An 18,096-nucleotide genomic window follows, 5' to 3' on the forward strand; every position below is an offset into this window, starting at 1 on the left:
AGCTTTATAACTAATGGGAAGATAAAGACAACTACAAAAATTGCAAAATGCTTAGAGCTCTACAATTGTTAGCAAGAAAAGCTACATTTATGTGGCATGCACTATAGAATGTTATATACCCATTATTTAATGCTAGGAATAATAATTACTTTTAGAATTGACACTTGAGTACTATTCTAATTCCACAAATATTAACTCATTTGAAGAAGTAGGTGCTATTATTATTCCTATTTTACAGATGATGAAACAGAGAGGTTAAGTTACTTGCCCAAGGTTGCAAAGAGAGTACATGAGTCAACGAAGGACCAGAACGAATGTGATGGGCACTTACTTTCTACGGGGGTGGGGGGGAGACAAAATACAAACTTTCACGAGGACACAACATTTAAGATGGGTCCTGAAGGCTGCCCAGAGGTGCCTGACTGGAGGTGGAAATGGCAAATGCTCCAGGGGAGGTTGAGAGACAAAGAGAGACCAAGAATAGGTTCGCTGAGTTAGTGTGTCAGCCGAGGAGGAGTCAGGTCAGAACCACAAGCTACGAGTTATCAAATGACGTTCATTTAGATACTTTCTCCTAACTACTTCATTGTGCACCAAGACCCAAAGAGATGACCTAGAGCACAGTTTCTCAAACTGGAGTGAGCATCAGAATCACCTGGAGGGCTTGCTAACCCACAGACTGCCGCCTGGGCCTCATCCCCAAAAGTCTGATTTAGGAAGTCTGGGGAAGAAGCTGAGAGTTTGCATTTCTTTTCTTTATTTTTTTAAACTTTATTTATTAATTATTATTATTATTATTATTAATGTTTACTTTTTTTTGGGGGGGACAGAGAGAGACAGAGCATGAACAGGGGAGGGGCAGAGAGAGAGGGAGACACAGAATCGGAAACAGGCTCCAGGCTCCGAGCCATTAGCCCAGAGCCCGACGCGGGGCTCGAACTCACAGACCGCGAGATCGTGACCTGGCTGATGTCGGACGCTTAACCGACTGCGCCACGCAGGCGCCCCTAATGTTTACTTTTTGAGAGAGAGAGAGAGAGAGAGGAGGAAGCATAGAGAGAGAGGGACACACAGAATCCAAAGTGGGCTCCAGGCTCTGAGCTGTCAGCACAGAGACCGACAACAGGGCTCGAATCCACGAACCACAAGATCATGACCTGAGCCAGTCTTATGCTTAACCGACTGAGTGAGCCACATAGTTGCCCCTATTTTTTTAATTCTTTAAAAATTTTAGTGAGAGAGAGAGCATGTGCACGAGTGGAGGAGAGCACACTCAGTGCAGAGCCTGATGAGGGGCTCGACCCACGACTCTGGAATCACTGAAATCAAGTGTCCCAAATCAAGTTTCGGAAGCGCAACGGAATGGCCACCCAGGTGCAGTTTGCCTTTCTAATAAACTCCCAGGTGATGCTGATGCTGCCCAGCCAGGTGCTTTGAAAACCACTGCCCTCAAGTGATAGTTCTTAACCAGAGGTTATTAAAACCACACACACCTGAATCCCACTCTGGCCTATTCTAATCCAGTTGGCTTCAGTTGGGTGCAGACACCTACAGTCTTAAGAAGCCAACAGCTAATTCTGCTGTGTAGCCCAGCTGAGAATCATGTTCCTGAGACACGACTTTCATAGGGGGTCTGTAAGGTTTATGCATGTGTGGGTAGGCAGGGGTTTGCAGTCCCAAGCAGAGTCCAACTGATTCCAGCCCAGTACTTCTTTATAGTGTAGAGAATTCACCACACCCCTTTTCCTCTTACAAATCAAAGGAGGGAAACCACTAGGAATTCAAAAGAATGAACAAGTGCTGGAATAAAGGCCCCTGGCAGGCCTCAATGCTGGCTCCCGGGGTACAGGTTGTTTTAGGTGCAGGATGTAGCGGTGAAATAGAAAGACCAGGCTCCGGTCTCATGGGGTTCCCACTTACATGGGGACCACAGTCCACCTCTCCCCCTGGGCCTACATTGAGGGCGTCTCGAGCTGCAACAGGAGGCTGGAGTTAGAGATGACCAATACTTTAACATAAGCAGCTGCAGTGACGAAAGAAGAGGTACGTATTGCTTTCCTCTCTGACCCAGTGGCTTCTGGGCCCAGGAAGTGCGTTCAATTCACCTGGAGAGCTTTAGAAAAACACCTAGGTCAGGGGGCACTTAACTACATGGCCGGGGCAAGCCTGGTTTTAAAGGGACCTGGGTGACTCTAAGTGTAATTCTTCCAGGCTTGCCAGCTCCTGCTTTACCAGCTCTGCACCCACAGCAGGTAAGACAGAGTCCACCAAATGTTTTTCACAACTGGGACCTCTCCCTGGCCAAGCACGGTTTCGTGTCCTGTGCTACCAAGTGCGTTTGAGAGCCTAGGTCAACACAGGGTACTTATTTCCATTTCTGTCCGTGACTATTGTCCACAGCATGCAAAAAACTGAGGTTAGTTCTTCGGTGGGGTGCCTCAGTCTGAGGTTTAGCACCTCTCTCCTCTGGAAGATAACATTTCTGTTTGCAATTTCAATTTTGATTGCTTTGGGTTTCTTCCTTCCGATCTTTCTTGGAAAGCCAAGTGTTCCAATGAAAGAGTCCAGTCCCTCCTTTAATGGCCCCATCTTATTTTTCATAAATTAGATGATTTTTTCAAACTTATTAATTGGGAGTTTTTTCCAGCCCTCCTTATTTGGAAAGTCTTTGGATTTTTTCACCAGTGCAGTCACCCAAGTATGTGTGACTGATTTTAAACATCCAATTTGATTTCGTTTTTGAAATTAACTTTTTGTTTCTTTAGAGCAAGTGTATTTCTAGCCTTCAAAGGCACGGCTTAATGCTGGATTCACTTGGAAGGGTAATACCTCCGGCTGTGCTAAGTCCTGGTTCAATGGGGAAATAATTCCCCAAGTTTGGAATCCAAGGACCGAGAAAATGTCAAAAACAATGTGACAGACTGGTATATGTTGCCAGCTTTTTATCTTGTCAAGGAAGGATGTTAAAAACCTAACATCTATTCATCATTTCATAAAAGAAAGGCTATCTTAACACGGAAAAAAGTAGCAAACCCATGGTGGTATCATAAAGGGCAATTCTTTTTTTTTTTAAATTTTTTAATGTTTATTTATTTTTGAGACAGAGAGAGACAGAGCATGAATGGGGGAGGGTCAGAGAGAGAGGGAGACACAGAATCCTAAACAGGCTCCAGGCTCTGAGCGGTCAGCACAGAGCCCGACGCAGGGCTTGAACTCACGGACTGTGAGATCATGACCTGAGCTGAAGTCGGAGGCTTAACCGACTGAGCCACCCAGGCGTCCCCCCAAGGGCAATTCTTTAAAGACATTTGGCTTTAAGAAAAATTTGCCATAATATCATTTGGTTATAGTTTTATTATGAAAGCGTCACCAGGGTGCAGCACAAGGGAACTGTAGTTTTGGAGAAGCTGGTAACAGTTTCCTGAGTTTGATCTGTTTGGACAGCATGACAACCCTAACAGAGGTCTCCTCTGGGGGAACGACAGGGACTTTGCCACATCCCTTGGGACAGCGAGCAAAGTGTCTGTGTGAAGGAGCGCAGTGGTCCATTCACACAATTCCCTCTGGTAATCTCTGATGTGTTATCTTAGCAGTTCTTGGTTCTTTGGCAAGCTGCAGATTTCAGTGTTATGTCTGCAACCTGAATAGAGATTGCTAAATTAACTGCATTTCAAAGGTGCCACTCCCTAACTAACCAAGGTAGGGTGCTAACATCAACCTGGTGCCGAAAGAGGATTTAAAAGCAGCACATATATATATATATATATATATATATATATATATATATATATATATTTTTTTTTTTTTTTTTTTTTTTTTTTTAGTTTATTTTTGAGAGAGAGAGGGAGACAGAGCAAGTGAGTGAATGCAGTGGCTGGGCAGAGAGAGAAGGGGACAGAGGAACCAAAGCCGCCTCTACACTGACAGCAGAGAGCCCGATGTGGGGCTCAAACTCACAAACCATGAGATCATGACCTGAGCTGAAGTTGGACCCTTGAGCCACCCAGGCGCCCTGCAGCACATACTCTGAGCAGGGACAGTCAGTGTCCTATGTCATAAATCCTGTCTTATTATTTAGGGAAGTCTGTCTTCTCCCCAGAGGAGGAGCTTAGCCCCAAAGGGCAGGCCTGTGGGTCATTCATCTTTGATTTTGAGCTACTCATATGGATCTGTTAAAATTTCTTTAAAAAAAAAGTCAACATAATCTTAAAAAGATGCATGTTAATCTAAATAGCTTTAATAAGGACCTTCTGGGAAAAAAAACATGGGATGATATCATTGCTACATAATTATGGATACAATGGAGTTTCGCCATAGGAGCATTTAATTTAGGCGAATTTAACTCTAAGCACTCAGCAGATAGATCAGAAAATAACAATTAAAATAGAAGGCAGTTTCACCTGGCACCCCAGTCACTAAACACATTCCCGGAAGGGTGGTTGTGCTGCTCCCACAGACCAGAGGTTCTCAGACTTTAGTGTGCTCTCTTGCAGAGCTCCTGACTCAGTTGGCCTGGGGCAGGGCCCCCCAGATCACAGTTCTAACAAATTCCCAGGTGATACTGATGCCGCTATGCAGGAACCACATTTTAAGAACCACTGTCTCCACCCATCTGAGATCATCTGCGCTTCCTGCGGTGTAAACACCTTGCCGCCATGCTGAATTCGTGTGTGACTAGTGTTTACTGGTGTTTGTTTTTGAACACCACGGCCCCTAATCATTAAGTCAACCCCTTCATCTAGTGTTTGGCCAAAAGCTCCTGGCCTTCACTGTGAAGTCATGAATCCAGATAGCCTGATTTTGTGTTGAACTGGCCCAAGTAAAATAGGAAAGAAAGAGTAAGTGTGCTGGCTCCAAGACAGCACTTCCTTGGCCCAGCAGAGATGGTTATAGGGGACGCCAAACTCCCGGTAATCACATTAAACCTGTTCTACTTCTAAGTAGCTAGCTTTCGGTACCCATGAAGGGGGGAAGGATCCCCAGGATTGAAAAGGCCAACCAAACAGAAAAAAATGGTTCCACTGCTATGGAATAAGTCACTTACCGCGATATTGTGTAAATGACAATGATACTGATTATGTCACTGTGGTAGTCACTTGCCACTAAGAATCAGAAGTTTTTTTCTTTTGCCTGACCTTGCACATGCTGTTGCCTCTGCCTCAAATGAATGAATGAATGAATGAACAAATGAATAGATTTCTCTTTCACATACTGAAAAGGCTCTGAATGCTCTGGTACCAGTAGGTCAAGAAAAGTTTGCAGATGGAACTGTTCTAAAGTTTCTTGGATCCTCCCCCTTTCTCCCAGAATCTCCAGCTTCCTTAGAAAAGTTGGGCGTGAGCAAATACAAAGCAGACTTCATTTTTAATTCACAGCAACATGGACAGTGTTTTCTATTTCAAAGGATTGTAGCTCTGGTCAGAGAGATCTGCAGTCAGATCCAACAAAAGTTCCTACCTCAAACAGTTGACAAACTGGTTCTAAAAATAATCACAGATGACAATTTGTACACTCTGTGAATGTTAATGTCCCCTTGCGCAATTTGTCAGTAAAAAGTATATATATATTTGGGGAGAAAAGGAAACCATAGGAACTGCAACAACAACAACAAATCAACAGATTTAATAAATCTTGGCTTCTCCTTATCGAAGGGAAATTCCATTCCTGGATTTAATCCTCTGCACCTCCCAATGCACTGTAATCCTGACCCCGGGGGCCCCTCCACTAACCATGTAGAATGACCTGGTGGAAGGATCTGGAGACTAACTTTGTCTTGAGAAACACCATGAACTGGTGCTGGCTGCTTATTTCTTGCCTACTTCTGTTTCCAGGTCTCTGAATCCCTTTATGCCCTGTTTACCCATCCCTTTGAAAATATTCCCTCCTTCCCTTGTCCCCAGCATATTCTCAAAGGCATGTATTTTTTTTTAAAGCACAGAATTCCTTATCTGCTGCTGTGGAAGGAAGATGAGCTTCTGAGAATACCATCTGAAGACTATCTTGTCAACCCATGTAAATAAAAACCTAGTCCCTGTGCTTAGGGTGCTTGGGAGACTGCTCTGGGAGTGATCTCTAAAAGGATTTGGGCTAAAAATGAGCTCATCAGGCATTGGGTGGGACCAAGGTTTACTTCTGGACTCCACCCACCATCCCATCGGCCCCTGTCCAACACAAGGGGGAAGTCAGGAAATACTTGTGGATAAACACATGACAACCCAAAGACACAAACATAAAATTACTTCTGGGCAAACAGCGCTTCTGGTTCTTTGTCAGTGACTGGCTACTAAGGACAAGATTAGGAAATCAGGAATTTCCCTAGCATCACACTCTAGAAGTCCTTGTTTAGATCTGCCTTTTCCCCACAAAAGACCCGGGGCTTCTGTTCCACCCTTAGGCAATGAGATACAGTGTGAAATCAACTTGAAAGGAGGTAGCTAGCTGGGAAGATTCCTTTAAGTAACTGGGGCTTACCTCTGTCTTGTCTCCCAGGATAAGAGAGAAGCCAGAACCACCTATCTCAGTCCCTTGCAGGTGCCACAGTTCACAGTTCTGGGAAAAACTGACTCTAAGACTCAAGAAGTTTCTGGCACTACTGGGCTGCGGACTAACACCCACATGAATGATGCTGTGAGGTACAGCAGAGCTGGCAGATCCAACAGAGTCTATGCTATTTAGCGTGAAATCCAGCCCCATCACAGAGGGAGAAGTTAAGTACATTCTGCCAGATGAGCAACGGAGGTAAGCCTGGGAGTAAGTGTACCTGGCCATGGGACCAACAGAAGCTTTGTCTCCTGCTCTGGATGAGATGATGCATTTCTTTGTTTTTGCTATCAGTTTTAACTGCTGATAGCTGCTTTTCTTTTCTTTTCTTTTCTTTTTTTTTTTTTCCCCTCCCTGATAGCTGCTTTTCTTCCAACACTGGATTTTTTCCTTTCCTGGGACATAACTTTTCAAGTTTTCATATATATTTTTTTAATGTGACCTTCTTCACCCCGGTCTTCAGAGCATATTAGCCCCATTGTACAGTTGAGGCATCAAGAGGTTTCAAAACAAAGTGATGCAAGTGGTTTTTGCTTCAGGCCACCAAGGTTTAATTGTTACAGGAATTGTCCTTGTGCCATAAACAACTAGAAAACTGGACAAAATGTGACAAATTACTGTTTATAAACATTAGATATGGGCAGTGTGATCCTTCAGAGACCAAACAAACAAGGTAAGCCTCACCACTGCCCCAGACTACTACCTAGAGGCAATTTCCATAGCAGGGGAGCCCCAGAGCCCAGAGATCTTGCTGAGTGGAGAAGATGAAAGCTCTGAGTTTGGGGAGGCAGCTGGAATTTGTGGGTCAGGATAGTGAAGACGAGGTATCTATACAAAAACAAAGATCTGCAGAGGCAACCTACTGAGTCTCTGCTGAACACCGATGCGCATGTACAAGGGGTGAAACTCCATGAGGCTGCGGAAAGAACCGTGAGAGCCATGGGCCCAACAATTCTGGAAGCTCAGCTCGGCTCCTGGTAGTTCATGCTCTCACCAGTTAGAGTAGAAAAACCTTGTAATACATGGGGCATCAGGTAGAGACCGAGAAAGGTCTTGTTAGTGGAGCTAAATTTGCATTAAACTAAAGGCTCCTCTTCAGATTGGACCTGCCAAAACAGAGCTTATTAAAAGCAAGCCCTGGGGGACCTGGGGGCTCCGTGGTTAAGCATCTGACTTCGGCTCCGGTCATGTTCTCACAGTTTGTGAGCTCATGCACCGCTTTGGGTGAGATCCACACCCGCTTTGGGTAAAAACACGAGTCCCATGTCTCTCTCTCTTTCTCTCTCTCCCTCTCTCCCTCTCCCTCTCTCCCTCCCCTTTGCTCACTTATGCCCTCTCTAGGAAAAAAAAAAAAAAAAAAAAAAAAAAGCAGGCCCTGGAATGGATCCAAAAGCAATCCAATGGATCCTAAGTAACAACCATATGTCAGAACAAAGTCCAACACTTTTTTTTTTAATTTTTTTTTTTAACGTTTATTTATTTTTGAGACAGAGAGAGACAGAGCATGAATGGGGGAGGGGCAGAGAGAGAGGGAGACACAGAGTCGGAAGCAGGCTCCAGGCTCTGAGCCATCAGCCCAGAGCCCGACGCGGGGCTCGAACTCACAGACCGTGAGATCGTGACCTGAGCTGTAGTCGGACGCTTAGCCGACTGAGCCACCCAGGCGCCCCAACACTTTTTTTAATTTTAATTTTTTTAACTAAGTTTTATGGCCAAGTGGGGCTTGAACCCACAATCCTGAGATCAAGAGTCACAGGCATCCCTAAAATCCAACACTTTAAAGGAATAAAATAAATCCAACACTCAACAACATAAAATTAATATTGTCTGGCACCAGTAAAAAAAATTATATGCATGCAAAAAAATGGGAAAATATGACCCATAACTGGGAGAAATATTAATAAAAATAAACCCCAAAGTAACAATAATAATAATGGAAGTAGAAACAAGGATATGATAACAGCTACTATAAACATGCTACATATGGGCAAGAATCTAGAGAAACATGGAAAACGATAAAGAGAAATATGAAAGATATTAAAAGGACACAAATCAAACTTATAGAGCTGAACAAGATAATATATGAAATAAAAAAAATACACTAGATGGAGTTAGCAGCAGATTAAAAACTGCAAAAGAAAAGACTAGTGAATTTAGAGACATGAATTAGAAGCTATCAAAAACGAAACACCGATAGAAAAACCTGCCAGGGCATCAGTGATGTGTGGGACAACTTCCAGTGACCTAATACACATCTGAGTGGAGTCCCAGAAAGAGAAGAAAAAGGGAAAGGGCTGGAAAAAATATTTGAAGAAATAATGGTGTTGGAACAATTAGCCTTTTGTATGCTAGAAATGAAAAAGAGAACTTCAACTTATGAGATACATGAAAATCTGGTTGATGTCAATCAAAGAGCTAAATGTAAAACCTTATATATAAAATTGCAGAAGAAAACATGACCAAACATCTTTGTGACTTTGGGATAGATAAAGACTTCTTTACTAGGGCACAAAAAGCATAAAACAAAGAAAAAATTGATAAATTGGACTTCATCAAGACTCAAAATGTTTGTTCTTCAAAAGACATTGTTAATGAAAAGATAAACAACAGACAGGTAGAAAATATCTATTTGTATAAAGGACTTATATTCAGAATAAAGAACTCTAAGACTCAATAAGAGAACTCAACTTAAAAAAGAAATATGCAAGAGATTTGAATAGACATTTTACCAAAAATATACATGTATAGAAGAACTACTAGAGGGACAATAATACCAAGTCTAGGTAAGGATATTGAACAACTAGACCTCTCATATAGTGCTGGTGGGGAAGCAAAGTGGTATGCCCCTTTGGAAAACAAGTTTGGCAGTTTCTTGTAATTCTTATCATAACCCAGTGATCACCTTCCTAGGTTTTACTTAACAGGAATAAAAACATGACCCACAGAAACACTTCTACATGAATGCTCAGAGCCACATTCTTCACAATCTCCAAAAAGTAGAAATGCCCAAATGTATTTCAACTGGTGATTTAATATAAACCATACATATAATGGAATACTACTCAGCAATAAAAAGTCATGAGTCACACCATACTAATAAAAGTAAAAAACAAAACACATGATCCATCTCAATAGATACAGAAAAAGAATTTGACAAAATCCAACACCCTTTCACAGTAAAAAAATGCAACAAACTAGAAATAAAGGAAACTTCTTCAACCTGTTAAAGGATTATCTATGAGAAACCCACAGCTGACAACATACTGACTGGTGAAGAAAGCTCTCTCTGTAAGGTCCCAAAAAGACAAGAATGTCTGTTCTTGCCATTTCCATTTCACACTGTACAGGAGGTTCTAGCCAGGGCAATTAGGCAAGAAAAATAAATAAAAGGCATCCAGATTGGAAAGGAAGAAGTAAAAACTATGTTGCACATTACATGATCTCATATATAGAAAATCCTAAGGAGCTCAAAAAAATTCTAATAAATAAGTTCAGTAAGGTTGCAGGATAAAAGATTAATATACAAATATCAACTATAGTTCCATATGGTAGCAACAAATAACCTAAAATTGAAATTATGAAAATAATTCCACCTACAACAGCATCAAAAAGAATAGCATAGGAATAAATTATTTAACAAAAGGCGTTCATGAAAGAAACGTCACTGAAAGAAATTGCTGAATAAACAAATGGAAGGACATCCTGTATTCTGATCTGAATACCTGAAGACATAATATTGTTGTAATGACAACTGACCTACAGATTTAACACAATACCTATGAAAACCCTAGCTAGTCTTTCTTTCCTTTTTTGCAGAAGCAGACAAACTTCCTAAAATTTTATGACAATATAAGGGACCCAGCCAAAAAACTCTTGAAACAGAAGAATAAAGTTGGAGGACTTATATTCTGATTTCAAAAGTTACCAGAAAGCAATGAAAATCAAGACAGTATAGTTCTGCCATAAGGACAGACATGTAGAACAATAGCATAGAATTGAGAGTCCAGAAATAAATTCATATATTTATGGTCAATTGATTATTTGACCAGGGTACCAGGACAATTCAGTGGGGGAAAGGATAAAGAAAGTCTTTCAACAAATAGTGCTGGGATAAATGGATAGCCACACGCAATCCTGAGGTACGCTGGACCTGTACCTCACACCAAATACAAAAATTCACTCAAAATGTATCAGAAACCTAAATGTTAAGAGATAAAACTATATAGTCTTTAGAAGAAAGAAGAAAACATGGGTACAAATCTCTGTGACCTTGGATTTGGCAATGGTTTCTTAGATTTGATGTCAAAAGCACAACCAACAAAAGAAAAAATAAACTAGATGTCATCAAAACTAAAAATTATACATCAAAGGACATTATCAAGAAGGTGAAAAGACAACCCACAGAATGAGAGAAAATATTTGTAAATCATATAACTGATAAGGGATTAATATCCATATATATAAAGAAGTCTTACAACTCAAGAATAAAAAGACAAATATCCCAATTTAAAAATGGGCAAACGGATGGAACTAGAGGGTATTAAGCTAAGCAAAATTAGTCAGAGAAAGACAAATATCCTATGACTTCACTCATACGAGGACTTTAAGATACAAAACAGGTGAACATAAGGGAAGGGAAGCAAAAATAATATAAAAACAGGGAGGGGGACAAAACAGAAGAGACTCATAAATATGGAGAACAAACTGAGGGTTACTGGAGGGGTTGTGGGAGGGGGGGATGGGCTAAATGGGGAAGGGGCACTAAGGAATCTACTCCTGAAATCATTGTTGCACTATATGCTAACTAACTTGGATGTAAATTAAAAAAATAGGGGCACCTGGGTGGCTCAGTCGGTTAAGCATCCGACTTCAGCCAGGTCACGATCTCACGGTCCGTGAGTTCGAGCCCCGCGTCGGGCTCTGGGCTGATGGCTCAGAGCCTGGAGCCTGTTTCCGATTCTGTGTCTCCCTCTCTCTCTGCCCCTCCCCCGTTCATGCTCTGTCTCTCTCTGTCTCAAAAATAAATAAACGTTAAAAAAAATTAAAAAAAAATAAATTTTAAAAAATGGGCAAAGAATCTGAACAGACATTTCCCTAAAGATGATAAACAAACGGCCAGTTAGCAGTAGAGAGTATGTTCAACATCACTAGCCTTTGATAAAGGAAATGCAAATCAAAAGCACAATGCAATATTGCTTCATGCCCACTGGGATGGCTATAATAAAAAAGATGGACGATAACAAGTGCCATCAAGGATGTGGAGAAATTGAAACCCTCATACGTTGCTGGTAGGAGGAATGTAAACTGATGCAATCTCTTTGGAAACAGTTTGCCAATTCCTCAAAAAGTTCAACTTAGAGCTGGCATACGGCCCAGCAATTCTACTCCTAGGTCAATACCTAAGAGAACTGAAACCATACATCCCCACAAACACTTGTCCATGAATCATAACAGTATTGTTTATAACAGCCCAAAAATCCATCAACTAATGAATAAATAAAACATGGTATACTGATCCAATGGAATACTATTCTGCCATAAAAAAAGAACAGTGTTGATTCATGATCCAAGAGGGATGAACCTTGAAAACATTAAGAATCCAGACACAAAAGGCCACATGCTGTATGATTCCATTTATATGAAGTGTCCAGAATAAGTTTTCAAAAACAATTTGCTTAACTAGTTTAATGGACACAGATTATCTGTGATGAGGGCTGTTGGAGTGGGGCAATATAGGAACGCAGAGAAAAACTGAAATCACAGATGATCTGAGACCCCAGTTGCTCATTTGAACAGTATTTTACTCTTGGGGTGGAAATGTGGGTAAGAAGGTTTCATGACATAGCTCTGTTACAGGTCTAGACACTTGGCCCAACTCACGCTACTACAAGGCTCTTAATTTTGGTCATGGAAATGGGCACTGCACCAGGAACCAGGGAAGCTTGACTATTTCACTAACTAGCCGTGTGACCTTGGGCAAGTCACTTAATTGCTATAGTTTCCATTCCACCTACTGATTAAATGGTCTCGAAACTCTAAAATTCTAAGAACCGTGGGCCTATGTACTCAGCACCAAGGCTTGGAATTAACGAGGGGTAAACACCACATGAACCTAGCAATCTAATAACACATCCTGTATTATTCTGACTTCCGAAAGGCAGCTAGAATCATCTGCTTATTTTAGGAGCTCGCTGTTCCCTGGGAAAGATACTTTTGGCAAAAGCAACCATTCAGATGACAGTTTAGTGTTTTGGGAAAAGCAACTAATTTATTGACAACAAAGCCTGTTTTTTTTCCTTGAAATTTCATAGCTGTAGGCCCAGAAATAAAAAGTCCCCAGAAGACTTTAAAAATATGTTCTCAATTCCCTTTTATCTCCCACCCAGAGCTGAGAGAACAGCACCAACTGTGTCATATTAAACACATCTGCATCCAACACCGATAAAAGTGCATGACCAAGGGAACAGATAAGAATTGTTTTCAATTTGTTCAGATGGGATTGGTTAAATTTAACCTAATTAGACCAAATAATCAAAGCAGGTGTTTGTAAGTTGCCAATGTTTTTATACTCTGTAATTGTTTGGCTATATTTCCCAGGAACTTAAGTAAAGGAAGTTAGTATGTCATAAAAATCATTGACCTTATACTTATTCATGTCACACATATATTATTCACGTTCCAGGTGGTACAAATACAAGGCATTGTTGAATACTTGTCACAGATTTTAGCATTTGACCATCATCAACATCTAAGCTGGCCTTTGGGAGTGCTTACATTACCTAACTTCCATTATATAAATACAAGCAGTAATAAATGAGAGCCTGTCTTCTAATCTTACATTGATCTACAAAGCACATTGACTTGGCATTTAGACTACTTAGGGATTCTGACTTCACTCTCATAAGCTGGTCACTTTTAAGGCATTTAGAGGAAAAATAATAACAATAAAAGTTACATTCTAGTAACACAAAATGTTTATTGCATTTGGCGGAATGATGAGATCTGAACTATAAATCTCAACTAACAAAGGAACTACAGAACGCAGTCACCAGCAGCCTGGAATTGGGAAGTGCTTCATGTAGTGGCCGTAGGTCCACTTGTGAAGGGAAAAAGGGCAGGTGGCTGCCTGGGAGCGGTCAAGCTTTCTCTTTCTAGTAACTGCTTGTGTCCCTGGTACACTCTCATGTTATTGCATATACTGCTGGCACAGGAGAGACAGAAATGAGGCAAGAAAATCCCCATGAAAGCCTATGATCTGGAAACTCCTATAGAGGGGATCCCTCTCTAAGGCCTGGGGGTTCTACAAGAGAGGAAGAGGAATGGGAAGACAAAACAACCAACAGGGTTCTAGGGCACTCCTCCCCAAGGTAGAGATTTTCCTAATTCTGGCCCCAATTGGGCTGCGGGGCCACAGCGTCAACACCTGGAGAGCCAGGCTCTTCTGTCTCACTACACATGAGACACTTGGCCGGTTTTCTCTGTGCCTTAGGTTTCCTCACGTCTAACACGAAGGACCACTAGTACCTCCCTTACTAATGCACACAAAATGCTTGGCACAGTGCTTGGCATGGCGGTAGGCGCTCAATAGCTGTTGGTCAAAAATTATGATGATCCCGGGGCACCTGGGTGGCTCAGTCGGTTGAGTGTCTGACTTCGGCTCAAGTCATGATCTCACGGTTGAACCCGCATCAAGCTCTGTGCTGACAGCTCGGAGCCTGGAGCCTGCTTCGGGTTCTGTGTCTCCCCCTCTCTCTACCCCTCCCCCGCTCACGCTCTGTGTCTCTCTGTCTCTCAATAATAAATACATGTTAAAAAAAATTTTTTTTTAAGAATTACGATGATCCCTATAAGGAAGAGGGTATTGAAAATGCTTCCTGAGGACAAGAGTATGCCGGATATCCTATATACATTTCAGGGGAAGGGAAACAGCCTTTTGAGATCACTTATACTCTGTGGAAGGAGGATGGAAAATGTCCAGCCTGAGAAGGAAAAACTGAAGGTGGGTTTCCAGTGAGAATGAAAGCTCTTTCTCCCATCCCTGCCCAGGCCTGCAAGGCAACCCCGAAGTGCTTGTGGCAGTTAGTCCTCTTCTTCCTCACCCCCCAGCTCCAACTGGAGACTATAATTTTCTTTCTAGCAGGAAACTGATGCATACGAATGATGACAGATGGATTCAGAAGAGGAAAAAGAATACAGGGGACAGAGCGTCCTTGTGGGTTTAAATCACGTTAGAACTCAAAACAAAACCCCCAGATCTGGAATTTTTAAAACCTAGTTAATGGCTGAGGAAACCTCAAAGGCTGGGGAAGCATGAAGATAAAAGTCTGAATCACACAAAACACATCATTATCTTAAGCTTTTCTAATCGTCTTCTCTGCCTTTCCCCCTCACTGTTTTTCTCATTGTTTATGCCCCAGCCCCTCAATGTGGTTCTGAGACACTTCAGAGATAGAAATAGCTTTCCAAGGTCACGTACAGAATAGTGTTTGAGAGGAGATGGACAGACCCTCCTTCAACCAAAAAAAGTTTCCCTGAAACTGATACTACTTTACTTCTTTCGGAATAATTAAGCACTTTCAAGATTCAGTTAGATTCATTTACTGCTGAAATGCAAGTACATACACCCATATGAATAAAACAGAATCATGGTGTGTAAGATTCATAAAATGGAAAATAAGAGAAAGAAACTCCCATGATGGCGCCATTCTAAGACAAGTGTTTTGAAGCACTGTGCTGCCTTTAACTTCAGTCTGGTTCTCTGCTCCCCACTCCCACCTCCTAGACCCCCAGTGCCGATGATCACAAGGTCTGGACAAATCCCCCTGACATTCCATTAATGGATTTTCAGTTACATTCTTTTTCAGCGACAATAGGAACTTGGTTCATAAGGGTCCTAAGAATTCTATGAGGACGAGGGCAAAGAAGGAAATGTCTCCTTGTCTTAAAAAACCACACAATGCCACTCTCTGTCTTACGTCCTTCAATGATCTCCTTTTGTCTACAGGGTCAAGTCCAGGCTCCTCAGACTGGCCTACGAGGTCCTTCGTGATTGAGTTCCTACCTCTGCAGCCTCCCTTCCAGTCACACCTGCCTGGTCTTGAACTGATACTCTGGTCATTGTCCTAGCTCTTTGAAGGCTGTGCTGACTCGTGTCTCTGTGGCTTTGGCCATGGTCTTCCTTCTGTCTATAATGCCCACCTTTACCTTGACCATGCGGTTAATCTCTACTCACCCTCAAAATTCAGCTCAACTGAAGTCTCCCCGCCTTCCCAAGAAAAAATGACCTTCCAGGGGCGCCTGGGTAGCTCAGCTGGTTGAGTGCCCGACTCTTGATTTAGGTCATGATCTCACAGTTCGTGGGATCGAGCCCCATGTCAGGCTCTGTGCTGCCAGCATGGAGCCTGCTTGGGATTCTCTCTCCCTCTCTCTCTCTCTCTCAAGCCCCACTTGTGTGTGCATGCTCTCTCTCTCAAAATAAATTTAAAAGCTTAAAAAAAAAATGACTTTCCATTCTTTGGTGCTTCCAGTGTATCCCACACACACTTCCTTTGTAATACCTGCAAACCCTACTGTGCCTACTTACAAGCCCAAATCATATGCATGTGTATCTCCAGCTACAGGTGCTCAATGAGTCTGATGCCAACATGTCATTTCTGATGAATAAAGAAATAAATGAACAACAACAAAAAATGACCCTTTTTTTTGAATCAGTCAGAGGGGCAGGAGCATCCTTAATCAAGTGGATTTCCTGACATTCTGTCCCAGGTATGCCATGCTTCAGTATTTTCCTAGGAAAGCAGGCATTTCTTCTTTCCCAAAGATGTTTAAAATAAGAGGAGAGCTGTGAATGTGAGGGGCTGCAGGGTACTGGATTAGATGCATGTTTCTAGCTAGTGATAATGATGATAATAATATTAACAGTAGCTAATATTTATTGAGCACTTATTCTGTGTGATGCAAAGCACATTCTATACATAGGAATTTATATATATTAGTCGAAAACCAGTCTAAGATATAGATCCTGTTATCACCCCCAATTACAATTGAGAAAAACTGTCTCAGAGAGGTTCATTGACTTGCCTAAGGTCACAAAACTAGTAAATGGCAGACCTAGGATTCAAATCCAGGGATATGGCTTCAGAGCCTAAATGATATACTCCCTTACTCTCAGCTTCGTGAGCTAATAATGGAGGTAGATATGCACACATTTACAAACATACACATGATATAAACATAACATTTGAATCAGAAAATAAATTTACACCTGACTGATGCATGAATTTAAATAAGACTTTGTATCTTGATGACAATTGTTATTATTCTAAAAACTGAGGAAAACTCTGCATTTCTATCAGTTAATAACAAACCCTCATAGTTAGGGCCTGCTATGTACTTAGCTGGGGGACAAGGAATCTACAGCACGATCCATTCTTTCAAGTTACTTGCAAGGTAACACTATAATGTCATGACATTATTTCAAAATCATATTGTAGTCTACTCATCCAAATAAGTGATCATCTTGTGTGGTGATATATTTAGCTGTTGCTCAAACTGCCTTTGGAAACAATTTATGAAACACATAAGAATAGATTTCATTACTTTAAGCTCATAGTTTGTTTTTATCCTAAACAGTGCCATCCACTTTAATTGCCATCACATTTGACATTTGGTTAGTTCTAAAAATCTAGTTCCATCCTCAAAGAAGGAAAATTTGTTAGTACTGTTTGTGTGAATGTACTATAAGATTACATACATTCATACAGATAGACACAGACATGCACACGCATCTGTGGCTTAGGTGGGCAAACACCAAAGGACTGGATAAAATCCTTACTTGTCTGTTAGGAATATAACATGAGCCATATATATAATTTTTTATGTTCCAGCAGCTACATTTTTTAAAGTAAAAGGAAACAGGTGAAATTAATTTTAACAATACATTCTATTTAGCCCAATATATCAAAAATATTATCATTCCAACATGTAATCAATATAAAAAAATTAACGAGAAATTTTACATTCTTTTTTTCATACTAACTCTTTGAAATGTGGTGTGTATTTTATTCTTACAAAGCATTCCAATTTGGATGGACCACATCTCAAGTGCTCAGGAGTCCTGCCATATTGGGCAGTGCAGGATAAAATAGTTAGGGCTATGGCTTTCAGAACAGAATAAGGGCAAGAGTACCCACCCCCACACATCTTACTCTGCAAAGTACCCGAAGAGGGATGATGCATCGATCCAAGTGCAATACTGTGGAGTAATAAACCACAGCTTGTGACCACATTTAACTGGGGTACAAATTCCAAATACTGCAAGACTTTGGAGGGAAGGATGGCTCAAAAAAGGCCAATGTCATCTTCCTGAAGGAGACCAGCCATCAATAAAGGGTGGGTGGTTGGAGAACAGAGTAGGGAATTCCAAAACATTCAAGGAATGTCCCTCCGGACGAGGAATAAAGGTACTAATACATCGAGAAAAACTTAGTCCAAATAAACTGATGATTACAGTCAACCACTCTAACGACTGGACTTGTTAGTCGTGAGCAACTCTTT

At 41.4% G+C, this 18,096-nt stretch overlaps 1 protein-coding gene and 1 long non-coding RNA gene across 9 annotated transcripts in view; one reads left to right on the forward strand and one right to left on the reverse strand.

Annotated features, from left to right (window-relative positions):
* Window positions 1–18,096, reverse strand: part of THADA (THADA armadillo repeat containing) — a 332,244-nt gene that overhangs the window by 59,857 nt on the left and 254,291 nt on the right. The gene's annotated exons all lie outside the window — the stretch shown is intronic.
* Window positions 6,105–15,922, forward strand: LOC123384436. Its single transcript, XR_006595516.1, has 3 exons — window positions 6,105–6,738; window positions 14,371–14,539; window positions 15,545–15,922. It is a non-coding gene; the product is annotated as an uncharacterized LOC123384436 (long non-coding RNA).

The sequence above is a fragment of the Felis catus genome, chromosome A3, assembly GCF_018350175.1.
Source record: "Felis catus isolate Fca126 chromosome A3, F.catus_Fca126_mat1.0, whole genome shotgun sequence".
NCBI classification, from domain to species: domain Eukaryota; kingdom Metazoa; phylum Chordata; class Mammalia; order Carnivora; family Felidae; genus Felis; species Felis catus.